Source organism: Neofelis nebulosa, chromosome 1 (genome assembly GCF_028018385.1).
Source record: "Neofelis nebulosa isolate mNeoNeb1 chromosome 1, mNeoNeb1.pri, whole genome shotgun sequence".
NCBI lineage: Eukaryota > Metazoa > Chordata > Mammalia > Carnivora > Felidae > Neofelis > Neofelis nebulosa.
This window is the reverse complement of record NC_080782.1, coordinates 169,612,248-169,632,690: the sequence shown is the minus strand read 5'-3', so window position 1 is coordinate 169,632,690 and position 20,443 is coordinate 169,612,248. Positions and strand designations below refer to the sequence as shown.

Genomic DNA, 20,443 nt, shown 5'->3' with positions numbered 1-20,443 from the left:
TCCTGCTGGTATTGGTGCGGTGGGTTAACACCCGTAGGACCAATGATCCTGTTTGGTTGGAGGTTGTGTCATGGGTCAAGGTGGCTGCTGCAGCTCCAGCCATCACATCCTGAGCAGAGTCCATGTTTCCTGTACTTACATTTATCTATGTTTGTCCCCTTTTTTTCTTTGCTTTCCCAGAAGCACCTCTAGAAGACTTCCTTTTACATTTCATGGTTTGGAGTCAGTCATATATACCTAAGCAGAAAGGAAGCCTATGGAAGTAACCATTTATCTTTAAAGCCCTAATCTGGTGAGAGGGTGCACCCTAACAAGAGTTTGTCAATGGTGTTTGGGTTGCCAGTTCTGTGCCTACCACTATTGTGCTTCTGTTTTAAAACTGTCTTCAGGGATAACGTATCAACCTGATGAAGAATTCAGTCTCATTTCCTTACAATATGTATAAAAAATCATTCCCAAACCCAAATCTTAAAATTTTCTTTTTTTCTATTCTCATTCTTTTACCTTATATCAACTGGAGCTAATTGGGAATAGAGGAAACATGCACAATTAAATCAGGTAATATGGTACAGAGAGAAAATGTTGTGGTTTCAGACTCAAGACACCCTGACTGGGGCGCGTGGGTGGCTCCGTCGGTTAAGCCTCTGACTCTTGGTTTCGGCTCAGGTCATGATCTCATGGTTCCTGAGCTCAAGCCTTGCATCAGGCTCTGCACTGACACTGTGGAGCCTGTGTGGGTGTCTCTTTCCTCATCTCTCTCTGCTCTCTCTCCTGCTCTCTCTCTCTCAAAATAAATAAATAAACATAAACAAGATACCCTTATGAAAGAGTAAAATAACTAATAGACATGAATTTCTGTGCCCTTTGCTATAATTGAATCCCATGTACTTCTCTAATTGGTAAAAACCCCAGGAGAGTTGTCTCTTCTTATCCACGAAGGATACATTCCAAGACCCCCAGTGGATGCCTGAAACCTAGTTCTGGATCCTAAAAACACTGTGTTGTTGTCCTATGCACACACACCTATGATAAAGTTTCATTTTTAATTTAAGCACAGCAAGAGGTTAACAACAATAACTAATAATAAAAGAGAGCACTTATAACAATGTATTGTAATAACAGTTACGTGAACGTGTTGTTTTTCTTTGCCTCTCTCAAACCACCTTCTTGTGCTATACCCACTCTTCTTTCTCCGATGATGTGAGATGATACGATGCCCACATGACGAGACGAAGCGAGGTGAATGGTGTAGGCACGTGACTTAGCTTTAGGTCCTAATGACCTTCTGACGGTACATCAGCCGGAAGATCACGTGCTTTCCAACCGCTGACACCAGGGAAGGTAAAACCTTGGCCAGGGGCGATTACTCTAAACGAAGCTGAATCTTGTAAGAATTGACTACTTTTACTGGCGTATAAAATAGCTTCCCACACATTACCTAAGAACATCAAAAGTTTTCAGCCCAGCGTTCAAAATTATTCATCTTTACCTACCCAGATTTACAGCTTGATCGTCAATGATTTCTCTTCCCATTTGGTGAACGATGCCAGACTGAATTAAGTATGTTCATGTTGAGATCTGGCTTTAGCACAAGCTTTGATCACTCTTTTCCTTTCTTCCTTAATGCCCGAGCATTCAATTAAATACAATTATAATTAGATTATACAGTATAGATAATTTATATATATGAATTATAATAAATATTCTACCATTCTACTAATTACTTTGACAGCATTCTGTTATTCAATGTCTAAATGTTTTGGAAACAAGTTTGATAAATAGCTCTTGTACCACATTTAACATTTTAAAATTCCCTGAATGAAAAATGAAAAAAAAAAAAAAAAAAAAGCAAAAACCTGAAGAGGGACTCCTGGGTGGCTCAGTCAGTTAAGCATCCAACTTTGGCTCAGTCATGATCTCACAGTTTGTGGATTCAAGCCCTGCATCGGGCTCTGTGCTGATAGCTCAGAGCCTGGAGGCTGCTTCAGATTATGTCTCCCTCTCTCTGCCCTCCCCTCTCTTTCTCTCTCTCAAGAATAAATAAATATTAAAAAAAATTGTTAAAAAATCCTGAGGAATATTTTGATTCTTACTTTTGTGGCTTCTAAAACACAGGATTCATGTTGCCAGTTTTTATGTCACATTACCTTAGTTGAATTGTTATCGTGTTAATGATTTTGTAAATATATTTACATACGAATGTGGGTATGCCATGAAAGTCATTATAAAATACAGGGATCGTCAAGCAGACTATAACAGTTGGGAATAATCTCAGTTAGAAACTGGTCCTGATATCCACTTTACTGTGGTTGGCTGTACAAACGCCGGGCTATGAATGTCAGAGACTGGATGGACTGCATTTGGGATAAGTTAATCCAGAACTCAAATGTAGTCATGGGAAAAGCAAAGTTTTATGGAGTTAGAGGTGCACTGGGTATACTTATCTGCATGAAGAAGAGAACAAGGCATTTTTCTTTTCTCTGATGCCTTACACCTATCGGGGAACAGACTGGAAACAGAGGCGTCTGCTGGAGATGGGGTGTTCTATGCCCTGCTCGAATGAACGTGTGTCCGCGTATATCGCAGCTTTATGCCGTCTCCTGGGAACACCGCTTGGACTTGCTGGTGTGCCTCGTGATTTCCCTGTCTCAGTTTGACTGCGGTGATTTTTTTCAGAGTATGTATTTTATATTTTGAGATTGTTTTCCGGAGGTGGACATTCTCTTTTTTGTTTGAAATCCGAGGCTTCTGTGTGTTATGCTACTAGGCAGTGAATGGACACATGCTACTTACTTCTTTCTTCTAATGGTCCACCTTCATGTTACCAGAAGCAGGTCCAGAGCTAGTTAGAGCCTGATGAGTAGTCGCAAATGAGGAAAACTGCATATTTTATTTTAAAAAAATTGTATTAATGTTTGTTTTTTTTGAGAGAGAGAGAGAAACAGAGCATGATCAGGGGAGGGACAGAGAGAGAGAGGGAGACACAGAATCTGAAGCAGGTGCCAGGCTCTGAGCTGTCAGCACAGAGTTCCACGTGGAGCTTGAACTTGTGAACCATGAGATCATGACCTAAGCCGAGAAGTAGGACGCTTAACCAACTGAGCCACCGAGGCACCCCTATAGTTTCTGGTTGACCCAGAGTTTTCTTTCTTTTCAGTCCCAACTCTGTATTCATTTGTTTACTTTTAAAAATGTCTATCTGATGATTTTTATGAATTTCGTATAGGAGGCATTGGCAATCTGTCAGGGAGCATTTATTTCCTTTCTTGTTTAAGTTTATTTATTTTGAAAGAAAGCAAGTGAAAGAAAGAGAACAAGAGAGAGAGAGGAGTGAGAACCAGTGGGAAGGGGCAGCGAGAGAGGGAGAGAGAGAAAGAATCCCAAGCAGGCTCCATGTTGTCAGCCCAGAGCCCTACATAGGACTCGAACTTATGGAACCATGAGATCATGACCTGAGCCAAGAAGTAGGACGCTTAACCAACTGAGCCACCCAGGCACCCTGAAAGCTTGCATATTTTCAAGATCAACTGTGTGTATGCATGAACAAGTGTTTCTGTCTATGTTTTGCATAACCTAATTTATATTTTACACCTTTAATGCGTTCCCGTTTATGAATATTTCATTAGGAGCATTACCTGGTTATTTTATTTTTGTGCATTCACTAAGAATAATTAAGCCTTTATTTTATCTTGAATTCCACCCTGTGACAGAGACCAAGTTTTAACATCTGATAAAAACAAACAACTCCACGTGCAGCCAGAGAGACCTGAGGACTTTACAAGGTTCTGTTTGGCTGAAATGCTTCATGGTCAATTGGCTGGGCTATTAGAGGATGGAGTACTTTCAGCTATGGGTTATGATGACCATCACATCGTGGTCATGTGTCACATCATGAAGTGAAGTAACAATGCACACATTTTATATGTTATACGGAAATGTCATTTGTTTCAATCAAATATTTGACATAGTCTAATGCAACAGATTCTTTGAAAAAAAAATGCCTAGAGAGATGTTTTCTGATGTTTTTTTTAAAAAAAAAACTCTGAACATAAGACCATCAATATATGAATTATACTTGTATGAGTCACAACGACGTATTGTCCTAGACAACGGGTGGTGAGGGAAATTACTGAGATTTACTAAAATTCCAGCACAAATTAGTTGACTTTTCTTTGCCTTCAAAGTAATGACCTTGGAAAGGCCCAAATAAGAAGGGTTTTCCTCTGCTAACTAGTTCAGAAAGAACGTCAGTGTTTTTTAAATTAAGGTATGATTGTCACATTCATAATTTTGTTAACATTATTCATTAACTCAGAACAGCCTTTCTTACTCTCCTTTCATCTTAATGTTAATTTATTTTTAAGACTATACTTTTAGGGATCATTTCTATAGTTCATTACTAGAGAAGTTTCTCTGAATGTTTAATGTTGATTTATTTTTGAGAGAGAGAGAGAGGGAGACACAAATCCGAAGCAGGCTCCAAGCTCTGAGCTGTCAGCACAGATACCAACACTAGGCTCGAACTCACAACAGCAAGATCATGACCTGAGCCAAAGTCGATCACTTAACCGATTGAGCCACCCAGGTGGCCCATTCCTCTCCTTTAAAAAAACAAAAACAAAACAAAAGAAAACAAAGCAACAACTGTTATTCACAGGGTAAAGCATTGAACACGCGAACAAAATAATAAACCAAAAACAAACACTTTGCATGTTACCGTGGTATTTTTTCACGTGTGTGTATGTGCGTGTGTGTAAATGTGTGTGTATAGGTAAGGTGCTGGGACGAATCGATGAAGAGGGTGGAATTTAGGAATAATGTTATTCTTTTTGTGCGAGCTACCCAGAAGGCACTGTGTAAATGAAAGAAGGTGTCATGCACGCTGACCTTGGAAGAGGAATGCCATTCATAAAGAACTCCATTTGGGCATACCTTCTTCAATCACAGCAGGCAACCACAGGTATTATTGAGCTATCGCTTTGTGTCATCTAGTCTCCTAGACACCATGACCAGTATAAAATGAGGTGGGAGGTTGAATTCCCTTCTGTAAGAAGCTTTCAACACGATAATTTATTTACATTAAAACACACAAGAAACAAGAGGGTGAGAGTGTATACAGTAAGGTGGTAAATCGTGTAATAAATGATTAGTGTGCTCAGAGTTGAGAAATGGGGGGGTCAGTATGCTATATATTTTCAAATTTCGGGAAACTGACATCATGTTGCCACAGTCTCTATCGATTTTAGGAAGTTATGAGTATATCGATGTATGATCTCTTCATTTATTTTTCAATAACCCGTGTCATTTAAAGTATGATTTGTCTTATAAGAATAAATATGACACAAGAAGGTAGAAGATAGAAAATGCATTTTTAGGAGTCAGGTTAAAGTGTGTAGCCCCAGAAATTAACCTGCAAGGAAATGCATGCTGTGGGGTTCTACAGAGTCATTAAATTTGGGTGTGGCAGTGGTTGAATAGGGCTGTATGAGACACTGCTCTTGGATGGTGACACGAAAAACCAATCATCAGCATCAGTTAGGCTCTTGTCCTTCTATTGTATTTTAAAAGGAACTCTACTTTTAACAGATACGAAATAAATAAAACTATACCAAGAAAATATTCCAAGCCCTTTCACCATATACATTGGTAATATATAATATACGACATATATTCTCCTGTGAATTATTCTGTGACTACGAGGTGAAGGGTACACACTCTGGAGTGTGAAGGGAATTTCTGCTCTTCACACTTAAAAACAAATTTCGCAAAAAATGAAATGGAATCTTTCCAAGGTGACAAATTGTGAGATCCTTTTTTTTTTCTTTTGCAAGTAGGAACCATTTTCTTTTACTTCTGAGATTTTCCTGAAGTGCTTACACATCATTTTGTGGTTTGGGACAAATAATGTGCCAAATGTTTGAGAAATTCTGCTGTCATATATCCTTTATAGCCATTAATTCCTCTTTTCAAAGTTGGAGGTCTTGGGAACAGTCATATCTTTACAAATTCCTCCTCCTGTTCCTCTGGGTCAGTTTCAGCTCTGACCACCACTATTTCCTTCAGTATTTCTATTGGGATTTAAGACATCATTAAAATAACTGGTTGTGTATGTGGATGTGTGTGTATGCCACAAACTTTTGCAGAATATATAATTCTGTAAGGTCTACAAAATTCAAATTCCTTCTTAAATGCAAACTAGTTTAGTTTCTTAATCATACAGTTAGACTTTCCACCGGTTTGTGCTTTATAATTTATAGTCTCAAAGTTCATGTGCAAAATACAAATATGTAGAGATGTTTTAGTCCCCAAAGAAAAAACAAATCTTGCCATTTATGTCAGATACCTATGATCTTTCTTCTAATGTGAATATTTTAGTATTTACAGGATATTTTAGGATCATTGTTTTAACACTGTTCTGATTTATAATAGCATGCTTATATGACAGTTATGGATGTCCACGTACATAATTAGATTTCCACGTTAGAGTTCTCGGGAAGTGTTTACCTTTGAAATTTCATACTTTATTTTCTTAAAAAAACAGCTACCAATACGGCTTACATTTGCCATTGATGTTAACTAAAAGCAAAAGCCTTTGAAAATGAAGGAGTCTTAGGTAGATATCTCTTATTTCCTGACTCTAAACATTTTAAAGTATCTATTTAAAATTTTCTGGGCGCCTGGGTGGCTCGGTCAGTTAAACGTTCGACTTCGGCTCAGGTCATGATCTCACAGTTGGTGGGTTCAGGCCCGCATCGGGCTCTGTGCTGACAGCTCAGAGCCTGGAGCTTGTTTCAGATTCTGTGTCTCCCTCTCTCTCTGCCCCTCCCCTGCTTGTACTCTGTCTCTGTCTCTCTCAAAAATAAATAAAACTTTTCTAATTTTGTTGAAATGTGTTGGTTCTAGAAATCATAATGCATTTGTCATTTTCTACTTATAATTCCTCCCCCCCCACAAAGTATTGATTTGGGGGATGAGTTAAGCATCTCACTAAATCCTAAAATTTCTTATAGATCTGATCAAAGACAGTGAAAGTAAAGCCAGTGTTCAGTGTCTGTAACCAGGGGCTCTGATCTTCAATCCCTGAATAAATCTACGCCGCGTTATTCCATGTACTTCTGCCTACAATTCTAAATGAATCCGATCTCCAGGCCCCCTTTTGAGGTACAAATTGAATTGAATTTATTTTAATTTGACATCTCTGTCATGTTTTGTGACTGTAACTTCAAACAATTTTAGTATCTTGTTTTTTTAATTGTCAAGAAAAATTTTAGTCATGGAAATAGTGCTGTTATTAAAAACAGAAGTGTCCCAAACCAAAGCGTTAAAACATTATATTAATATTGAAATTGAATGCCATACTTCTGTGGAGATACAAAGTTAAGGGACGAATGTGATGTTCTTTAGCAAGATTAGAAAATCAGAATTTCGAGCTGTTCTTTGAGCGGTAAGCGTCATTACCAGGTGGATAAGAGAAGGGGCGAGGTATATATTAGGTACCAAGTTGGAAATAAACTAACTGCAAGGAGAGCACATCACATCCAGCTGCTCCCTGTCAGCAGGGGGCAGCTGACACTGTATCTCATTTCCAGCTTGCCCCACTGAGACAGATGTGGTAGTAAAAGGCAAGCGATCTAAGCAGCGGTAGTACTAAGAACTTATGAATGGGAAGTACCATTGGAAACTGGTCAGATTAATTTCATGTGTATCTGGTGATATGAAAGCTCATGCTAGTTAGCCTTGGAACTCCATTGAGACAATATCTGTTTGTGTTTAAGCACAAGTTCCTTCATAGAGCCAGGTATGACACATCACCAGGACCACTCCTGGGGCCATTAGTAACAATAACCCTTTCCCCTTTTAAAGGAGCTCGCAAAGCATCGTGATGGTCCCATTATTTGGAGTTCTTGAGAAAATCTTGCTGGAGAAGCTTTTTTTTTTTTTTAATTTTTTAATGTTTTATTTATTTTTGAAAGAGAGAGAGAGACAGAGACAGAGCACGAACGGGCGTGGAACACAGAGAGAGGGAGACACAGAATCGAAAGCAGGCTCCAGGCTCTGAGCCATCAGCCCAGAGCCCGACGCGGGGCTCGAACCCACGAACCGTGAGATCATGACCTGAGCCGGAGTTGGACGCTTAACAGACTGAGCCACCCAAGCGTCCCTGGAGAAACTTTTGAAGGACACAGATGTTGTAAACGACCTTATTCATGAGGTTACTCTAACTAGGCAACTCTGAGGGAAAACAGTGTTTGAATGTTTACAAGTGTCCACAAAACAGTAAAACACACACACACACACACACACACACACACACACACACAAACAGCTCAAGGAAACGTTAAAGTGTTTCTTCAGCTTATGTTTCAAAAAAGCAGATATGAGAGCAGATACATAACATAAATAAGTGTTTGTGAGCATGATGCCATAAATAAATAGAATTGTTAAAGAAAAAAAAGAAGAAAACAAAACATTTCTTGCTATGGAAAACGGGGACTCCAGTTATCACCATGATGTTGTCTACTTTGAGTTTTTCTTATATTTGTACACTATTAAAAAACAATTCTTTGAAAGGAATTCCATTTTAAGCATAAGTGTTGACCTGTAAAATTCCTTACCAAAATGATCTAATTTTACATGTGAAAATTCTCAGAAGAACTCTGAGGTGCCCGGATTGAACTCACTTTAAATAAATCACAAATACCTAAAGGACTCAGAGAGAAAAACGAAAGATGCTGTGTTTCTCTAGCCTGAACTGTGAAAAAGAGATCCACAATCCCCCTTTAGTTAGCCTTGGCGAATATCCTCCCTACAATTTCTGAAGTTAGAAAGGGAGAGCATTTTATTTGGCAGGCATGCTTGGTAAAACCTGGATCAAGTTCAAAACCTCTGGATGAAATTGGTGACCATTGTCACTTAGTTAATAAGCATCTATTGTCTATTTCCTACATGAGTTATTCTTCAAAGTGCAAAAGGTACAGAAATAAGTGAGATATAGCCTTAAAAGACTGCACAACTTAGTGGGAACACACAAGTTCTATTTAATAGTGGTTTGGGGATATGGCATTGACACTTAATTATGCTAGCTGGTGGGTTCAGGCCACGCCCTTCTCTAAATGTCCTCGAAATACACCATTTCAACCTCTTAACTGCCATGGAGCATATGCAGGGGACTTTATACCACTTGAGTTAGGTTCAGGGGCAAAGAATGTCTGCACTGATGTAAATACAGCCAAGGAACCTCATGATAGAAAATTAACTCAGACCAGAATTGAGATGAGGAGATAGTCAAGGCTTATTGAATATTTTTTTCCTGGCTTCCAAAAGATAGCCAACTGGAGAAAAAAGCCATAGGATTTATGAGGTACAAGGAAGGTCACTACATGCAATTGTGTCTGGTATTATGAGCCAGACCCCTAGGTAGGTCTGAATACAGGAAGAAGCAACGTTTCTGGCAAGATCCTGCCTCCCCTGCTGTATCCCCAGCACACATGCGCATGAGCACCCCACCCACTCAATGCGTCTCTGCGCCCTGGGGAAGAGAAGGGGGTGGCAATGGGTTGTCACAGAACCACCCCTTGCACAGGGGAGGCATTTCGGAAAACCTTCATCAACCGATGTGCACAGTGTGGTTCTCAGGTGGAGGTGAGAAGAACACCCTGGATAGTGGTTCAGATGCTGTTGGCAGCAACACAACATCTTTATCTGCTTAACAAAGAAACACACTTCTTGTTCCCTGCTCCAGCTTCGGTCTCCGTGCACTCCGTCATTCATAGTAAGCAGGTGCTTAATACACGGGTGTGGAATTCGTAAATGGATGCCCAGAGGCTGTTACATTGCTCACCCCTCTGAAAGACGGCCCTGATAAAGAATATTCTCTTCCTCCCTTAGAATTGGTTTTGATTTCTTTGCTTGTTGTCTTTCTTAAAAAAAAAAACTTATTCAAGTATAATTGACATACAGTATTACGTTAGTTTCCTATGATGTACAGTATAATGTACACATCATGTACATTATGCATGTGCAGTTAGTACATATTATGTACAGTATAATAGTTCAACAATTCTGTATTTCTCAGTGATCATGACGGTAAGTATACTCTTAACCCCTTCATCTATTTCAGTGCCCCACATCCCTCTGGCAACCACCATTTTGTTCTCTGTATTTAAGAGTCTGGGTTTTTTGTTTGTCTCTGGTTTTCTTTGTTTGCTCAATTGTTTTTCTTAAATTTGATTTCTTCGTTGGAGATTTTTGTGATAATTACATCTCAATATTGGGGACTGCTTGCCCTCTGTTAAAGAGTAATCTTTGTTTTCAATCTATTAGCCTGGAGATTTAGAAAATATTGTGTGAAATTCTGAAAATATGGATGTGGTATTTCTTTCTATTAAAAATACCGAGTAGAAAAATAAATATAATTAAATATAATGTGCAAATATAATATATAGGATGTATGCAATATACATTTGTATATTTTGATTTTTATTGATTTATACTATGATCTATTTTCTTTTCTTTCGTCTGATTACTTTGGGTTTACCTTAATCCTCACTTTTCATTTCTTAAGGAGGAAGCTGAGGTCATTTGAGACATTTCGTTTTTCCTGATTTTGTTCTTTAGTGTTGATCGATCTCGTATTGCTATTAGATGAGCTAAAATAGGGTGACTGTCCTGGTTTATCTAGGGAAGCTCACTCTAACCACATGAGCTCTGAAAAGAAGAAGGAGGAGGCAGAAGAATAGCCAAGAAACGTGAGATGGACGTGACACAGTTTCTGGGTTTGAAGATGGCTGGAGAAACCAGCAGCCAAGAAATGAGAGCAGCTTCTAGAAGCCCGAAAAGGCAAGGAAACAGATTCCTGAAAACTTCCAGAAGGAAAGCAGCCCTTCCAGCACCTGGATTTTAACCCAGTGAAAAGTGTGTTGGTCCCCTGATGGACAGAACCATGCGATAACAATACAGCACGTTCAGTGAGTCACTGAGTCTGTGTCATTCATTATGACAACAGTCCGAAAGCTAAGGAAAGCTAGCCATCAGGTTTACTAACCTTTTCCTTTGCCGTATTTAATCTGCCATTAGTCTCAAGCACAGCGTTTTTCTTCCCAGACATTGCCATTTCTACCTCAGAAATTCAAGTTCGGTCTTTTTATATTCCCATGAGTCTGCCGAAATGTTTATTCTTTCCTCTACTATCTTGACCATTTGAGATGTGGCCATACAAGCTGTTTAATGTTCTTGTCTACCGATTCTGTTATTTCTGTTGTTCCTGGATCTGTTTCAATTGACTGACTTTTTACCTCATTATAGGTGATCCTTTCCTACCTTTTTCTGTACTCTGTAATTTCTGAATGGATGCTGAACAAGAGGAACATTCTGTGCTTCTGCACGTATTTTTATGCTGCAAGTACTCTTGAGCTCGGTACTAGACAGCGTTATGTCAGTTGAGAAAAGCTTGGTTCTTTTATATCTTTCTTTAAGGATTTGTTACATAGAACCAGATCTTCATTTTCTGTGGAATTAACTCCTCTTCTGGGGCAAAATCCTCAGGACTCTCATCAATTCCCTCCAACTAGCACTTATTATTCTGACCGTCCAGGAACTTTTCCCGTTGATTCTTCCATGTTTCAGGTATTTTCCTCATGTGCACATGCTGATCAACAGCGGTCAACCTGTTGAGGAAGGCCCTCTGCAGAACTCTGGAGTTTTCTCCCTGTGCAACTTTCTCTTGTCCTGCTGTCCTGAGAAGTCTGTCTGCCCTGCTTCTGCTGGACTCCCCTTACCGGCTCCTTGACTCCTGGTTCTGACCGTGTCTCCCTTCCTCACCCTGTGGGCTGGAAACTTCCTCCAAGAAGCAAGTGGGACCAGTCTCCCAGCTCGCCTTGTCTACTTCCCCATTTCTTATTTCTTAGAAATCTCTGCCCTGCCTTCTCTAGCATCTAAAGTCTTGAGGGCTGTTTTTTCATGTGTTTTGCTTTAATATTTAGTTGTCTCAAGTGGGAGGGTAAGTCTTCCTGATTGCAAGCAGACTGCTCCCTTGATAATCTGGTGTGCATCTTTTCAAGATTTTTTCTACATATATATGCTTCTACCTATGCATTTTTGCTTTTCAAATTGTTCTTTACACATAAAATATAATAAGCATATTTTCTTCTTTTTAAAAGTTCTTTATATATTCTTTCTTTTGGAGATGAATATCTTTGCTCATAACTTCTTTTTGTACATCTCTGATTATTCCCTTAGGATAAATTGTGACTGAGTTAATATTTTTAATGCATCGGCACATGTGGTCAAATTAGCCCTACCAACATATATATGTCTCTTCTTTTCTATACCAATTGTGAAAATCAGTTTTGTTTTTAATTGTCTGAGACAAAAATTGACTTCAGTTTTCTTTTTTAATTTTTTTTTAAATGTTTTATTTATTTTTGAGAGAGAGAGAAAGAGAGAGAGACAGATTGTGAGTTGGGGAGGGGCTGAGAGAGAGGGAGACACAGAGCCCGAAGCAGGCTCTAGGCTCTGAGCTGTCAGCACAGAGCCCGACGTGGGGCTTGAACCCATGAGCTGTGAGATCATGACCTGAGCCGAAGTCAGATGCTCAACTGACTGAGCCACCCAGGTGTCCCTACTTCAGTTTTTTTTTTTTTTTTAAATCAGACAGTTTTTGCCTTAGTATGATACATTAAAAGCCTCAAGTTCAAAGTTATTTAGATACAGCAGCAATGATCACAGCACATTGGTCTGCTTAGACTTCAAGGAGTTCCAAAGCTTTTTATTAGGTGTGGAAAAGAAAAGATACGTATAGTTAAGAAGCTAAAAATAAAAAGGATTAAGAGTACACTTATCATGATGAACACTGAGTAATGTGTAGAATTGTTGAATCACTATCATGTATACCTGAAACTAACATAACACTGTATGCTCATTATACTTTAATAAAAATGTGTTTTAAAATTTAAAAAAAGAAAAGAAAAAAAATTTCTAGTTATGTTGATGGTGTTTTTTACTTTGATCATATTTTTACCTATCATTCTCATTTTCAACATTTTCAGTAAACTTCATTTTTTTTTTTAATTTTTTTTTCAACATTTATTTATTTTTGGGACAGAGAGAGACAGAGCATGAACGGGGGAGGGGCAGAGAGAGAGGGAGACACAGAATCGGAAACAGGCTCCAGGCTCCGAGCCATCAGCCCAGAGCCTGACGCGGGGCTCGAACTCACGGACTGCAAGATCGTGACCTGGCTGAAGTCGGACGCCCAACCGACTGCGCCACCCAGGCGCCCCAGTAAACTTCATTTTTAATTTGAAGTTTTAAAAATGTTATCAAGATGAAACTTAAAATTATGTGCATGGGTACTTCTTCCTGAATTGTCTGTTTGGTTCCTCACTTGCTTTTGTTAGTTGTCTCATTCCTTTTTTAATGGTTTGTCAGATTTCTTTTTGTTTTAAGCAGAATACACTGTGTACTCTTTAAATGATGTACCAAATCTGGTTTTAATTTTTGCATTTTAAGCAACTATTTCTTTTAAAAAACATTGTTAGCTCTATCAGCTCTTTCTTTATGTTCAAGCCTTTGCTCATAATGTCACTTGATATTTTCCATCAGATGGGTAGATGTGCACTTATTACTTATTTGTATTTTTATTTTCTTTTAACTGTAATTTTACACTCACTGCTATAATTCATTGAAACTTGTGTTTTGATATATCGCGTAGGGTGATCTAACTTTATTTATTTTGATGTGACTAATCAATGGTTCCTCTACATTTTAATATAATCAATTATATTATACTTACGTGTGTCTAATTTGAGTAACTACGCATACATACTTGTAATTTACTAGAATTGCATATGATATCAATATCAAGGAATACATTTTAAGTCAGCAAAATAATAGTAGTATCTAGCACAGGTAGAGAAAAGCATACAGACTTTTCTTCAATTCATGGAGATGAATTGTTATATTTATATGTTACGCTGACACATCATATAAAGCCTTTGCGATGCATTCAAGAACTTTGTATTGCTGTTGATAACTGGAAACAGTATGAGACTGTTTTCATTACAATCTCTTAGGATTAGTGACAACACCCCCCACCCCCGCCCTGACAGATTTAATGATGGGGAGAAGCGAAATACCTCATTTGTACACTTCATATACATTATTAATCGTTGACTCAAAAAACAAGTTTGTTCTTATTGAAATAATTACATATCAAAGTAGACCTAATTTAGGGTTAAGAGCAGGATTGCAATGTAATTGGTTTACATTCTCATGGGTGTTATTTTATGCATTCCAAAATAACGTTTGTGATGAGGTTCATAGAATTTGCCAGACTTCCAAAGGAATCTATGGCCCCAAAATGATAATAATAAAGCTTGGTACATACAGAGTATTTTGCCCCTTCCCCCGTCCTTGCTCCCTGACTCCTCCTGGCTAATACCACAGAAATGAAGGGATCGAAACAACACAGTGGTGTTTCATTGGACTATCAGGTGTCAGTGGTCCATTGACTCCTGTCAATGGATGGTGTGTTTTGGCATTTGTTTTCAAGTTTCCTAACTGGTCTCGAATTCTTGGGGATTTTTGTATGAACTCATACATGATTTTGTGTCCATATGTTTGTGTTTGGACTGCCTGCTTGAGGACTGACATTGGATCGTTTCTCTTCCCCATTCTGAGAGCATTTCAAATATGACAAAATATAGTAAAATCATTGTGATGAATTCACAGTTACATTTTAAACACATACACTGTGTATAGCGATGTTTCTTATGATGGCCACAGAGTATAAATCTTTAGGCTATTCTTTTTTCACCCTTTTACTTTCTAGTGAAACTCCCACCTTCTATTGTTTACGTATTTCAATGACTTATTGGTTCACTATTTTCTTCAACGAATATTTCTTCATTGTCTACTACAAGCCAGGTAGTCTATTTTAGGTACTGGATGTAAAATCATAATTAAGAAACAGATGTTGTACTTGGGAAGTATAATGTCGTCTGGGAGACAAACCAAGGGATACGAGATTACAGCACCTCTCTGCTATGTTATGATGTAAGCTGGTACCTGGTTGTCGTTGGCTACTCGATATGGGTGTTTCCTCCTTCCTCATGGGATTAGGAAAGCTTGCTCGAAGAAATGACATTTAAGTTGATTTCTCAATAATGGGGCAGTTGAGTATGGACAGGTAGGGGTATGGACAAGTCATTCCAAGGTGAGAAAACAACGTGTCCAAAGACACAGAGATGACAGAATACAGTTCACGGTGGCAGCAAAGATAGCCAGTGCCTGAGAGGTTGAGGAAGGGGAGTGATTACATGAGTTTTGCAAGCACAGGGCAAAGTCATGATGCTCTTGAGATTCATTTAAGGGGGTATGCACTTTATTCTGATTCCAATGAATTTAAGGGTCGATTAACTGAAGATGCCAGTTGATAACTGAAGATTCCGGTGTTGGTCTAAATGAGCCAGGGAGGGAGTTGTAGCAGCAAGATGGGGGTAAACCTGGTCCGCGGAGTAGCAGGGCAGGTGGAGGGCGTCAGATTTCTCCTTGGCACTAAGAGAGCTTTGCAGCTGGACAGACATCCTGGGAGCTCCTACAGAAGGAGAGGAAGAACCAAGCATTAGAAGTGACTCCTGGGTTCTTCGCAGGGATCACTAAATAGACAATATTGTAATTTATATAGCAAAGGAGATGCAGAACTTATGGGGAATGTGGGGATGAAGTAGGGATGATGATGAGTTTGAATTCTTGAGATCAAAGTTGAAAAATTTTCGTTTTCCCCTTGTAACATGTTCACCCACTTCACACATGTAAGCTCCTGATTCACATACAGCGTGAACAGAATCCCCAAAATTCACATTTTTCTCTAGGCTTTGAGATTTTTAAAGGGCCTTTTCCGCGGGAGTTAACTTTTATCATCAAAGTGTGTTCAATGGGAAAGATTTAACAATGTACATCAGTGCTTCTCCCCGTTTGGTTTGTAAGGGAACAAATGAAATACATAACCCCTTCTGCAGGGTAGCAAAACACTCCCTCTGGAGATCGTCAGATATGTCTACGGTCGTGGATGCTCAGGTCTGAATGGGACTCCAGAGATCATTTGGTCCAAATATTTACTTTACAGATGATGGAATCTTGAGAAGAGTTGAAAGCTCGGCCATCGGAGAGTTGTCATTTTATTGACCCGCTCTCAATTCATTTTCAATAATCCGAAGAGCACGGGTCGTGGTTGTCTTGTCTGCGACGTGGCCCAAGTGTTTGCCATTTCCTGCAATCAACTTTCTTCCTAACTGCAAATCCCACTTCTTGCTCTGTGTTTTGGTTCGGATTTACTCCTTCCCTCTAAGATTCTGCTTCTTCCATTCCTCGAACTCAGAGGTTAGGGGATTTTTCTTCTGTAAAAGGAAGATATTATATGTATTTGCTTTGCAGGCCATGTGGCCTCTGTCCCTAAATCTCAGCCACGCCATGTGGGGCATAAGCAGCTACAGACAATGCATACTTGCATGAGTGTGGCTGTGTCCAGTAATGCTCTATTTACAAAAGCAGGAGCAGGGGGAATTTGTCCCATGCACTAACTCCACAGAGACCAAAAATAGTATATCATCCCCTTTACCTTTTCTTATACTTCATTACAACCCACCCTGCCCTGTTTGCACATATATCAACCCGGCCTGGTTTGCTCTCTAGTGCTTGCTGTTTTTGAGAATCTCACGTTGCGTCTAAGGTTCTGCACACAAAAATCACATCCATTCTGTATTTCCTCAATCAGAGGGAGACTACACCTCGCCCCCGGCCTCCATCTACTTTTCTCTACTGTGCAGCTTTTCTCCGGCTGAATAGTTACTTATTAAAGTCCTCCGTATGTTGGGTGAGTGTAGTTGAAGATGTGGAGGGTCTTGAGGATGAAAAGAATTCCTCGTTCCATCGTCCTCCTACGCAGGCTGCTGACTGGTTGTGGCTCTGTGAGCTTTATTTGCACAACACGGTGCAATCTCTAACGACACAGCTTACCTTAAAGGTGTGACTGATGTTCTGGGTGGGTGGCAGCCCATTCTGCTTTTTTGCCAAACTGGTATATCTAATGGTGCTTTTTCTTAAAAGTCTCGGGCTGTTTCTTAGTCTTTATTAGAGCTGCGCTTCAGAGAACCCAAGGCACTGTTTCTCTGCCGTCTTCGCTTCTCATTCCAACACTCCATCTCCTCATTTCAAAGCTACGTGATGTCTGAGCACTCTTCTCACTATAGAACCTTCTTGGATAGTGGTCACCCCTTTAAACTGTGTCTTCTTCTTAATATCAGTTTCACAGAAACTTTCATTTATATACCCCTTTACAGACAACACTGGAAACACATTTCATCGTATTAAAGATTCCTGGAAACCTGTAAACTCAGCGGGCATACTACTTTCTTCACTTCTTAGTGAATAAAGCTGAGACAGAAAGGTCAAGTGACGTGATCAGTGTCACAGTGAGTTAATCATGTAGTTGCGGGGAAATTCAAGTGTCTTTTTTCCTTTAGTTTTAAATATAGTATTCTTTCCAACGCACACGCAGTCTTATATAGGACAAAAGTACGTATTGATGGAAAAACTGCATTCATCCAAAGGAAATAGGAAATGAGACATGGAAGTGATATAATCTGCAGAAACCTTTATTAGAGAGCATAGAATAGAAAATGATGAAACTTCTACCTGCTACAGTGTGGGAAATAGCAAGGTAAAGGCTGAGACTTATGAAGTCTTACTATGAACCTCTTTAATTAGTATAATATAGCTTATGAAACACAGTTGCAGGTATTTCAAGAGATGACAAATAATTTTGATCAGAATAGAAACAAAATGCTAAATGGAGCGCCTGGGTGATTCAGTTAGCCACTCAGTTAGCTGGTTAGCGTCCAGCTTTGGCTCAGGTCATGATCTCATAGTTCATGAGTTCAAGCCCCACATCAGGCTTTCTGCTGTCAGCGGGGAGCCTGCTTTGGATCCTCTGTCCCTTCTCTCTCTGCCGCTCCCCCACTCTGTCTTCCCTCTCGTGCGTGCTCTCTCTCTCTCTCAAAAATAAATGAATAGATAAAAATGCTAAATGTCAAGGAGGTTTGTGCCCCTTTTTATCAAGCATCTGTAAATTCTCTTTCTGGTTTTTGGCTAATAAAACTGGCAGTATTAACATAGGAGCTTATAAAGAGATTTAAAAATTTAATAGAACCATCATCAGTGATTGACACACTACAAAGAAAAGTGTGAGAAAACCTTAATATTTTAAGAAACTTGGAAGATTGCAAGGTTTCACCTTAGGAAGGTTTTCTTGTTCTCCTTCTCATCACATTCTGGCTATTCTCTCAGGAAGCCTGCATTCACTAAAATAATATTATCTCCTGAAAGTTACTGATTTCCAAATCTCTCTCTCCAAACTCGTATGCTCGTTGGACCCTGACTCCTGATTCCACCTGCCTGCTGGGCACAGTCACTGCCATTTGCTGTAGGCATCTAAAGTTCAGCATGTTGAAAGCGGAAGCCATTCTCCAAGTCGCCGGCTTCAACCTTCTCATTCACCTGTTAAGAGTGTCGCCTTCTGTTGCACATTGCCCGTCCTGCCCCCTGTTCAGGTGCGCCAGAACTTTGGATGTGACCTTGCTTGGAAACGGAGTCTTTCAGATGTGATTAGGTGAGATGAGTCATACTGGATTAGGATGGGACCCATATCTGATGACTCGACTCCTCGTAAGAAGGCCACACTTTGGAAGAACACAGATGGAACACCAGGTGAAGACAGAGGCACAGATTGGAGGGCTGGGTCCAAAGTCAAGGGATGCCAAGGATACTGGCAACCACCAGAAGTTGGGAGAGAGGCATGGGGCAGATTCTTCCTCAGAGTCTCCAGAAGGAGCGGATCTTGCCAACTTCAGATTTGGTTTTGGACTTCTCCAGGAACGTGAGGTAAACTTCCATTGTTCTGAGCAACTCAGTTTGTGGTGATTTGTTACGTTAACCCTAGGAACCTGATGCGATATCTGGTCTGCTTCCCAGTGCAGAATGGGAAGCTTCCCACTCCACAGAAGCATCGCACATCCTTTTATATCCTATATTCAGACACACCTCTTGAGTATGTTCTTCTTTGTGCCTCTATTGCCACTGACTTGGCAACTGTCCGTTACTTAAAGGTCCTTACTTGCCCAGGCCATTATTTATTCTGCTGAAACCACCACCATCTTCCTCAAACAAAAAATGGATCATGTGCATTTTCTTACCTAAAAACATTTACGTTTCTGATATGAGTTGCACTGAGGAGTTACTATATTCCTGTCGCTGTGCTATAGACTTTTCAGGTATTAAAGCATTTAAGTTAAACAAACCTGAGTAGTATTTGCTCTGAGTATCATCATTCATGTCAAAAAAAAATTATTTTGGGGGGCACCTGCGTGGCTCAGCCGATTAAGCATCTGACTTTGGCTCAGGTCATGATCTCACGGTTGGTGAGTTTGAGCCCCACATGGGGCTCTGTGCTGACAGTTAAGAGCTTGCTTGGGATTCTCTCCCCCTCTCTTTCTGCCCCTCCCCCACTTGCATTCTCTATCTCCCTTGCCTTCTTTTTTTTTTTTTTTTTTTTTTTAGAGAGAGAGAGAGAGAAGGAGAGAGAGAGAGAGAATAGGTGAGAGGGGCAGAGGGAGAGAGAGAATCTTAAGCAGGCTCCATGCTTAGCACATGCAAGGCTCTGCATGAGATCATGACCGAGCCACCCTGGTGCCCCATCATTCACATTTTAAAGATGAGGTAAATGGAACATTGGAAGATTAATCTGCCCAAAGTGACCCAATTAGCGAGCACCTCGGGCAGGAATAATGCGCAGGCTTTCCAGCCGCAGAACCTGTCCACTCCCCACCACTAAGCTCTCCAGCTGCTTCTTATCTCTAAGTTTCTCCCAGACCACACGGTCTTTGAAAGGGACTATTAGAAAAAAAAAATCCAGATCAAATGTTGCTACTTTTCTGGTCTATTTTATTTACTGGTCTAACTTTGGCTTTTAGCCCAGGGATCAGCTCTTTGAAGGACACATTTGTACTCTTTGAAAGAATAAGTGATGGCCACTGCTGGGTTCTTCCCCCGATGCCTCAGACAGAGCTGGTGAATTTGTTCTTTTCATTCCCAGATGGCTTTGTTCTTATCTCCGTAATGTATGCGTTTCATTATTATCCACCCTTCTCTATTAGACTGGTTGTGATAAGGGCGGGGAGGTTATGTCTCATCCCTCTGTTTATTCAAGAACATAGTAAGTTGTTAATGATATCAATTAAATGAATTCAGTTAATAAATGTAAATATAATAAATAGAAAAATCTTAGAACGTGTTATTCAAATATGACATTAAATAAGCTTATATTATCACTCACTTAAGTATAGTTTTTTTTTTTTTCTGTTATTGCATTGTTCTGTATCTTTGCCCA

General features: G+C 39.7%; 1 pseudogene; it reads left to right on the top strand.

Moving 5' to 3' along the window:
- Nucleotides 1–4,361: 4,361 nt before the first annotated feature.
- On the top strand, nucleotides 4,362–4,466 carry LOC131489286 (small nucleolar RNA U3; annotated as a pseudogene).
- Nucleotides 4,467–20,443: the final 15,977 nt, after the last annotated feature.